Genomic DNA, 9,318 nt, shown 5'->3' on the forward strand with positions numbered 1-9,318 from the left:
ACCAATCCTATGTCTGATAAAGGGCTAATATCCATTATAGACAAAGAACTCAAGAAGTTAGACTCCAGAGAGACAAATAACCCTATTTAAAAATGGGGTACAGAGCTAAACAAAGAACTCTCAGCTGAGGAATTTTGAATTGCCACGAAGCACCTAAAGAAATGTTCAAAATCCTTAGTCATCAGGGAAATCAAATCAAAACAATCCTGAGATTCCACCTCACACCAGTCAGAATGGCTAAGATGACAAAAAACTCAGGTGACAGTAGATGCTGGCCAGGATAGGGAGAAAGGAAAACACTCCTCCATTGCAAGCTAGTACAACCATGGTGGAACTGATTCTGGTATCTCCTCAGAAAATTGGACGTTGCACTACCAGAGGACCCAACTATATCAATCATTAGCGTACACCCAAAAGATTCTCTAACATATAACAAGGTCACATGCCCCACTAGGTGCATAGCAGCCTTATTTATGACAGTCAAGCTGGAAAGAAGCCAGCTGTCCTTCAACAGAGGAATGGATACAGTAAATATGGTACATTTACAAAATGGAGTTCTATTTAGCTATTAAAACTTCATGAAATTCTTAGACAAATGGATGGAACTAGAAAATATCATCCTGAATTAGGTAACCCAGTCTTAAAAGAATACACATGGTATGCACTCCCCAATGAGTAGATATTAAGCCAAAAACTCAGAATACCCAAGATACAATTCACAGACTATATGAAGCTCAAGAATAAGGAAGAACAAAGCATGAATGAATCAGTTCTTCTTAAAACGGGGAACAGAATACTCAAGAGATGAAATATTGACACAAAGGCTTTAACAGAGACTTGAGAAAAGGCCATCCAGAGACTGCTTCACCTGGGGATCCATCCCATATACATATGCAAAACACAGAGACTATTGTCAATGCCAAGAGGTGCTTGCTGACAGGTTCCTGACATAGCTGTCTCCCAAGAGGCTCAGCCAGAGCCTGACAAATACAGAGGAGAATGCTGTCATCCAACCATTGCACTGAGCACAGGTTCCCCAATTGAGGAGTCAGAGAAAGAACTGTAATTGCTGAAGGGGTTTGCAACCCATAAGAAGAACATTAATATCAAACATCCAGACACCCCAGAGCTCCTAGAAACTAAAACATCAACCAAAGAGTACACATGTAGGGACCCATGGCTCTAGCCGTATATGTACCAGGCCTGTTGACATAATAAGAGGAGAGGCTCTTGGTCTGGGAGGATCAATACACTAGTAAAGGGGAATGCCAAGGCAGGGCGGTGGGAGTGGTGGTTGGGATGGAATAGCACCCTCATAGAAGCAGAGGGAAGGAGAATGGAATAAGGGTTTTCTAGAGGGGAAACCAGGAAAGGTGATACCATTTGAAATGTAATAAAATGAAATATCCATTAAAATATAAAGTGTGGAAGAGAGCTGAACGCACAGGAGTGCATAAATTCTGAGACCACAGGACAGATTGTGACCTCTGCCCACCTTTGTCCACATCTCTGGTCCAAGGGAAAACTGCACAGTGCCTCTGGACACAGGGAAATAGGAACAGACAGCCACCAGTATCCGCGATTCTGGTCTGTGCCCATGACTGAACTAAACTGGCTAAAGAGTTCCTTAGACCAAAATCCCATGAGTGAAAGAGCTGGGCATATCTTCCTGGTTGCTGCCGCTGCAGAGAGCCCGTGGGTAGCACCCCACGAGCGAACTTGAGCCTCGGGACCACAGGTAAGACCAACTTTTCTGCTGCAAGAAAGCTGCCTGGTCAGCTCGGGACACACGGAGGCAGATTTCCTCTAGGACCGGGCACGTCCTGTGTTTACCGGAAGTCCCACACCTGCGGACCCCGGCCTGCAGCAGCTATCTGCTCCCAGACCCCATGAGAGAGAGACCCAACCGTCTGGTCAGGTGGGCACTCCTGAGACTGCAGAGCAGGAGAGACCACCAACACTGCCCACCCCTGCCCACATCCCTGGCCCAAGAGGAATCTGTATAAGGCCTCTGGGCTCCCGTGGGGGAGGGCCCAGGAGCGGCAGGACCCCTGCCTGAGACAGCGCCGGAACCTGAAGGAAACAGACCAGATAAACAGTTCTCTGCACCCATATCCCGTGGGAGAGAGAGCTAAACCTTCAGAGAGGCAGACAAGCCTGGGAAACCAGAAGAGACTGCTCTCTGCACACACATCTCTGACGCCAGAGGAAAACACCAAAGGCCATCTGGAACCCTGGTGCACTGAAGCTCCCGGAAGGGGCGGCGCATATCTTCCTGGTTGCTGCCTCTGCAGAGAGCCCGTGGGCAGCACCCCACGAGCGAACTTGAGCCTCGGGACCACAGGTAAGACCAACTTTTCTGCTGCCAGAAAGCTGCCTGGTGAACTAAAGACACAGGCCCACAGGAACAGCTGAAGACCTGTAGAGAGGAAAAACTACACGCCCGAAAGCAGAACACTCTGTCCCCATAACTGACTGAAAGACAGGAAAACAGGTCTACAGCACTCCTGACACACAGGCTTATAGGACACTCTAGCCACTGTCAGAAATAGCAGAACAAAGTAACACTAGAGATAATCTGATGGCGAGAGGCAAGCACAGGTACCCAAGCAACAGAAACCAAGACTACATGGCATCATCGGAGCCCAATTCTCCCACCAAAACAAACATGGAATATCCAAACAAACCAGAAAAGCAAGATCTAGTTTCAAAATCATATTTGATCATGATGCTGGAGGACTTCAAGAGAGACATGAAGAATTCCCTTAGGGAAACACAGGAAAACATTAATAAACAAGTAGAAGCCTACAGAGAGGAATCGCAAAAATCCCTGAAAGAATTCCAGGAAAACACAATCAAACAGTTGAAGGAATTAAAAATGGAAATAGAAGCAATCAAGAAAGAACACATGGAAACAACCCTGGATATAGAAAACCAAAAGAAGAGACAAGGAGCTGTAGATACAAGCTTCACCAACAGAATATAAGAGATGGAAGAGAGAATCTCAGGAGCAGAAGATTCCATAGAAATCATTGACTCAACTATCAAAGATAATGTAAAGCGGAAAAAGCTACTGGTCCAAAACATACAGGAAATCCAGGACTCAATGAGAAGATCAAACCTAAGGATAATAGGAGAGTGAAGACTCCCAGCTCAAAGGACCAGTAAATATCTTCAACAAAATCATAGAAGAAAAATTCCCTAACCTAAAAAAAGAGATACCCATAGACATACAAGAAGCCTACAGAACTCCAAATAGAATGGACCAGAAAAGAAACACCTCCCGTCACATAATTGTCAAAACACCAAACGCACAAAATAAAGAAAGAATATGAAAAGCAATAAGGGAAAAAGGTCAAGTAACATATAAAGGCAGACCTATCAGAATCACACCAGACTTCTCGCCAGAAACTATGAAGGCCAGAAGATCCTGGACTGATGTCATACAGACCCTAAGAGAACACAAATGCCAGCCCAGGTTACTGTATCCTGCAAAACTCTCAATTAACATAGATGGAGAAACCAAGATATTCCGTGACAAAACCAAATTTACACAATGTCTTTCTACAAATCCAGCACTACAAAGCATAATAAATGGTAAACCCAACATAAGGAGGCAAGCTATACCCTAGAAGAAGCAAGAAACTAATCGTCCTGGCAACAAAACAAAGAGAAGAAAAGCACACAAACATAACCTCATATCCAAATATGAATATAACAGGAAGCAATAATCACTATTCCTTAATATCTCTCAATATCAATGGCCTCAACTCCCCAATAAAAAGAAATAGATTAACAAACTGGATATGCAACGAGGACCCTGCATTCTGCTGCCTACAGGAAACACACCTCAGAGAAAAAGACAGACACTACCTCACAGTGAAAGGATGGAAAACAATTTTCCAAGCAAATGGTCAGAAGAAGCAAGCTGGAGTAGCCATTCTAATATCAAATAAAATCAATGTTAAACTAAAAGTCATCAAAAAAGATAAGGAAGGACACTTCATATTCATCAAAGGAAAAATCCACCAAGATGAACTCTCAATCCTAAATATCTATGCCTCAAATACAAGGGCACCTACATACATAAGACAAACCTTACTAAAGCTCAAAACACACATTGCACCTCACACAATAATAGTGGGAGATTTCAACACCACACCTTCATCAATGGACAGATCATGGAAATAGATATTAAACAGAGATGTAGACAGACTAAGAGAAGTCATGAGCCAAATGGACTTAACGGATATTTATAGAACATTCTATCCTAAAGCAAAAGGATATACCTTCTTCTCAGCTCCTCATGGTACTTTCTCCAAAATTGACCATATAATTGGTCAAAAAACGGGCCTCCACAGGTACAGAAAGATAGAAATACTCCCATGCGTGCTATCGGACCACCACGGCCTAAAACTGGTCTTCAATAACAATAAGGGAAGAATGCCCACATATACGTGGAAATTGAACAATGCTCTACTCAATGATAACCTGGTCAAGGAAGAAATAAAGAAAGAAATTAAAGACTTTTTAGAATTTAATGAAAATGAAGGTACAACATACCCAAACTTATGGGACACAATGAAAGCTGTGCTAAGAGGAAAACTCATAATGCTGAGTGCCTGCAGAAAGAAACAGGAAAGAGTATATGTCAGCAGCTTGACAGCACACCTAAAAGCTCTAGAACAAAAAGGAGCAAATACACCCAGGACGAGTAGAATGCAGGATATAATCAAACTCAGAGCTGAATTCAACCAAGTAGAAACAAAAAGGACCATAGAAAGAATCAACAGAACCAAAAGTTGGTTCTTTGAGAAAATCAACAAGATAGATAAACCCTTAGCCAGACTAACGAGAGGACACAGAGAGTGCGTCCAAATTAACAAAATCAGATATGAAAAGGGAGACATAACTACAGATTCAGAGGAAATTCAAAAAATCATCAGATCTTACTATAAAAACCTATATTCAACAAAAGTAGAAAATCTGTAGGAAATGGACAATTTCCTAGACAGATACCAGGTACCGAAGTTAAATCAGGAACAGGTAAACCACTTAAACAACCCGATAACTCCTAAGGAAATAGAAGCAGTCATTAAAGGTCTCCCAACCAAAAAGAGCCCAGGTCCAGGCGGGTTTAGTGCAGAATTCTATCAAAACTTCATAGAAGACTTCATACCAATATTATCCAAACTATTCCACAAAATTGAAACAGATGGATCACTACCGAATACCTTCTACGAAGCCACAATTACTCTTTAACCTAAACCACACAAAGACACAACAAAGAAAGAGAACTTCAGACCAATTTCCCTTATGAATATCGACGCAAAAATACTCAATAAAATTCTGGCAAACCGAATTCAAGAGCACATCAAAACAATCATCCACCATGATCGAGTAGGCTTCATCCCAGGCATGCAGGGATGGTTTAATATAAGGAAAACCATCAACGTGATCCATTATATAAACAAACTGAAAGAACAGAACCACATGATCATTTCATTAGATGCTGAGAAAGCATTTGACAAAATTCAACACCCCTTCATGATAAAAGTCCTGGAAAGAATAGGAATTCAAGGCCCATACCTAAACATAGTAAAAGCCATATACAGCAAACCAGTTGCTAACATTAAACTAAATGGAGAGAAACTTGAAGCAATCCCACTAAAATCAGGGACTAGACAAGGCTGCCCACTCTCTCCCTACTTATTCAATATAGTTCTTGAAGTTCTAGCCAGAGCAATCAGACAACAAAAGGAGGTCAAGGGGATACAGATCGGAAAAGAAGAGGTCAAAATATCAGTATTTGCAGATGATATGATAGTATATTTAAGTGATCCCAAAAGTTCCACCAGAGAACTACTAAAGCTGATAAACAACTTCAGCAAAGTGGCTGGGTATAAAATTAACTCAAATAAATCAGTTGCCTTCCTCTACACAAAAGAGAAACAAGCCGAGAAAGAAATTAGTGAAACGACACCCTTCATAATAGACCCAAATAATATAAAGTACCTCGGTGTGACTTTAACCAAGCAAGTAAAAGATCTGTACAATAAGAACTTCAAGACACTGAGGAAAGAAATTGAAGAAGACCTCAGAAGATGGAAAGATCTCCCATGCTCATGGATTGGCAGGATTAATAGAGTAAAAATGTCCATTTTACGAAAGGCAATCTACAGATTCAATGCAATCCCCATCAAAATACCAGTCCAATTCTTCAAAGAATTAGACAGAACAATTTGCAAATTCATCTGGAATAACAAAAAAACCCAGGATAGCTAAAGCTATCCTCAACAATAAAAGGACTTCAGGGGGAATCACTATCCCTGAACTCAAGCAGTGTTACAGAGCAATAGTGATAAAAACTGCATGGTATTGGTACAGAGACAGACAGATAGACCAATGGAATAGAATTGAAGACCCAGAAATAAACCCACACACCTATGGTCACTTGATTTTTGACAAAGGAGCCAAAACCATCCAATGGAAAAAAGATAGCTTTTTCAGCAAATGGTGCTGGTTCAACTGGAGGGCAACATGTAGAAGAATGCAGATCGATCCGTGCTTATCACCCTGTACAAAGCTTAAGTCCAAGTGGATCAAGGAACTCCACATCAAACCAGACACACTCAAACTAATAGAAGAAAAACTAGGGAAGCATCTGGAACACATGGGCACTGGAAAAAATTTCCTGAACAAAACACCAATGGCTTACGCTCTAAGATCAAGAATCGACAATGGGATCTCATAAAACTGCAAAGCTTCTGTAAGGCTAAGGACACCGTGGTTAGGACAAAACGGCAACCAACAGATTGGGAAAAGATCTTTACCAATCCTACAACAGATAGAGGCCTTATATCCAAAATATACAAAGAACTCAAGAAGTTAGACCGCAGGGAAACAAATAACCCTATTAAAAAATGGGGTTCAGAGCTAAACAAAGAATTCACAGCTGAGGAATGCTGAATAGCTGAGAAACACCTAAAGAAATGTTCAACATCTTTAGTCATAAGGGAAATGCAAATCAAAACAACCCTGAGATTTCACCTCATACCAGTGAGAATGGCTAAGATCAAAAACTCAGGTGACAGCAGATGCTGGCGAGGATGTGGAGAAAGAGGAACACTCCACCATTGTTGGTGGGATTGCAGACTGGTAAAACCATTCTGGAAATCAGTCTGGACGTTCCTCAGAAAATTGGACGTTGAACTGCCTGAGGATCCAGCTATACCTCTCTTGGGCATATACCCAAAAGATGCCTCAACATATAAAAGAGACACGTGCTCCACTATGTTCATTGCAGCCTTATTTATAATAGCCAGAAACTGGAAAGTACCCAGATGCCCTTCAACGTAGGAATGGATACAGAAAATGTGGTACATCTACACAATGGAATATTACTCAGCTATCAAAAACAACGAATTTATGAAATTCGTAGGCAAATGGTTGGAACTGGAAAATATCATCCTGAGTGGGCTAACCCAATCACAGAAAGACATACATGGTATGCACTCATTGATAAGTGGCTATTAGCCCAAATGCTTGAATTACCCTAGATCCCTAGAACAAACGAAACTCAAGATGGATGATCAAAATGTGAATGCTTCACTCCTTCTTTAAATGAGGAAAAAGAATACCCTTGGCAGGGAAGGGAGAGGCAAAGATTAAAACAGAGACTGAAGGAACACCCATTCAGAGCCTGCCCCACATGTGGCCCATACATATACAGCCACCCAATTAGACAAGATGGATGAAGCAAAGAAGTGTAGATCGACAGGAGCCGGATGTAGATTGCTCCTGAGAGACACAGGCAGAATACAGCAAATACAGAGGCGAATTCCAGCAGCAAACCACTGAACTGAGAATAGGTCCCCCGTTGAAGGATTCAGAGAAAGAACTGGAAGAGCTTGAAGGGGTTCAAGACCCCATATGTACAACAATGTCAAGCAACCAGAGCTTCCAGGGACTAAGCCACTATCTAAAGACTATACATGGACTGACTCTGGACTCTGACCTCATAGGTAGCAATGAATATCCTAGTAAGAGCACCAGTGGAAGGGGAAGCCCTGGGTCCTACTAAGACTGAACCCCCAGTGAACTAGACTGTTGGGGGGAGGGCGGCAATGGGGGGAGGGTTGGGAGGGGAACACCCATAAGGAAGGGGAGGGGGGAGGGGAATGTTTGCCCGGAAACCGGGAAAGGGAATAACACTCGAAATGTACATAAGAAATACTCAAGTTAATAAAAAAAAATAATGGAATAGAATAATTAGAAGAGTACATATATTAATAAAATTATAAAAATCTTAAAAAGAAATAAAAAAAAAGAAAGAGCTGTTCCCTCAGGAGTGTGTATACTCCTGAGAAGTCAGGGGAGACTTCCCTCTGTCCACATTCTAGACCCAAGAGGGAATTGCATAGTGCCAAATGTGCCCTCTAGGTGCAAGAAACTAGGAGCAGTTAGGGGCAGGAACCTTTGACTCCTGCCCATGACGAGAGCTGAAAAACAGTCTCTAGGAGTGCTGATACACCTGAAATCAGAGCACCTATTCTGAGAAAAGGCTGAAAGAAAATGGGAAAAATGATCTACAGGAGTGCTGACATAGAGGCCTAAAGCAGGATCAAGTCACTCTCAGAAAAAGCAATACAAGCAAACAACAGAGACAACCCAATGGCTGGAGGCAAACACTTAAGCTCTAAGATCAAGAATCGACAAATGGGATCTCATAAAACTGCAAAGCTTCTGTAAGGCAAAGGACACTGTCATTAGGACAAAACTGCAACCAACAGATTGGGAAAAGATCTTTACCAATCCTACATCTAATAGAGAGCTAATATCCAAAATATACAAAGAACTCAAGAAGTTAGACTCCAGAGAGTCAAATAAGCCTATTATAAATGGAGTACAGAGCTAAACAAAACATTCTCAGCTAAGGATTATCAAATGGCCAAAAAGCACCTAAGCAAATGTTTAAGATCCTTAGTCATCAGGGAAATACAAGTCAAAACAACCCTGAGATTTCACCTCACACCAGTGAGAATGGCTAAGATCAAAAACTCAGGTGACAGCATATGCTGGCGAGGATGTGGAGAAAGAGGAACACTCCTCCATTGTTGGTGGGATTGCAAACAGGTACAACCATTCTGGAAATCAGTCTGGAGGTTCCTCAGAAAATTGGACATTCCACTACCTGAGGACCCAGCTATACCTCTCCTGGTCATATACCCAAAAGATGCTCCAACATACAACAAAGTCACATGCTACACTATGTTCATAGCAGCCTTATTTATAATAGCCAGAAGCTGGAAAGAACCC

The sequence above is a fragment of the Rattus norvegicus genome, chromosome 5 (genome assembly GCF_021556685.1).
Source record: "Rattus norvegicus strain SHRSP/BbbUtx chromosome 5, alternate assembly SHRSP_T2T, whole genome shotgun sequence".
Lineage (NCBI taxonomy): Eukaryota > Metazoa > Chordata > Mammalia > Rodentia > Muridae > Rattus > Rattus norvegicus.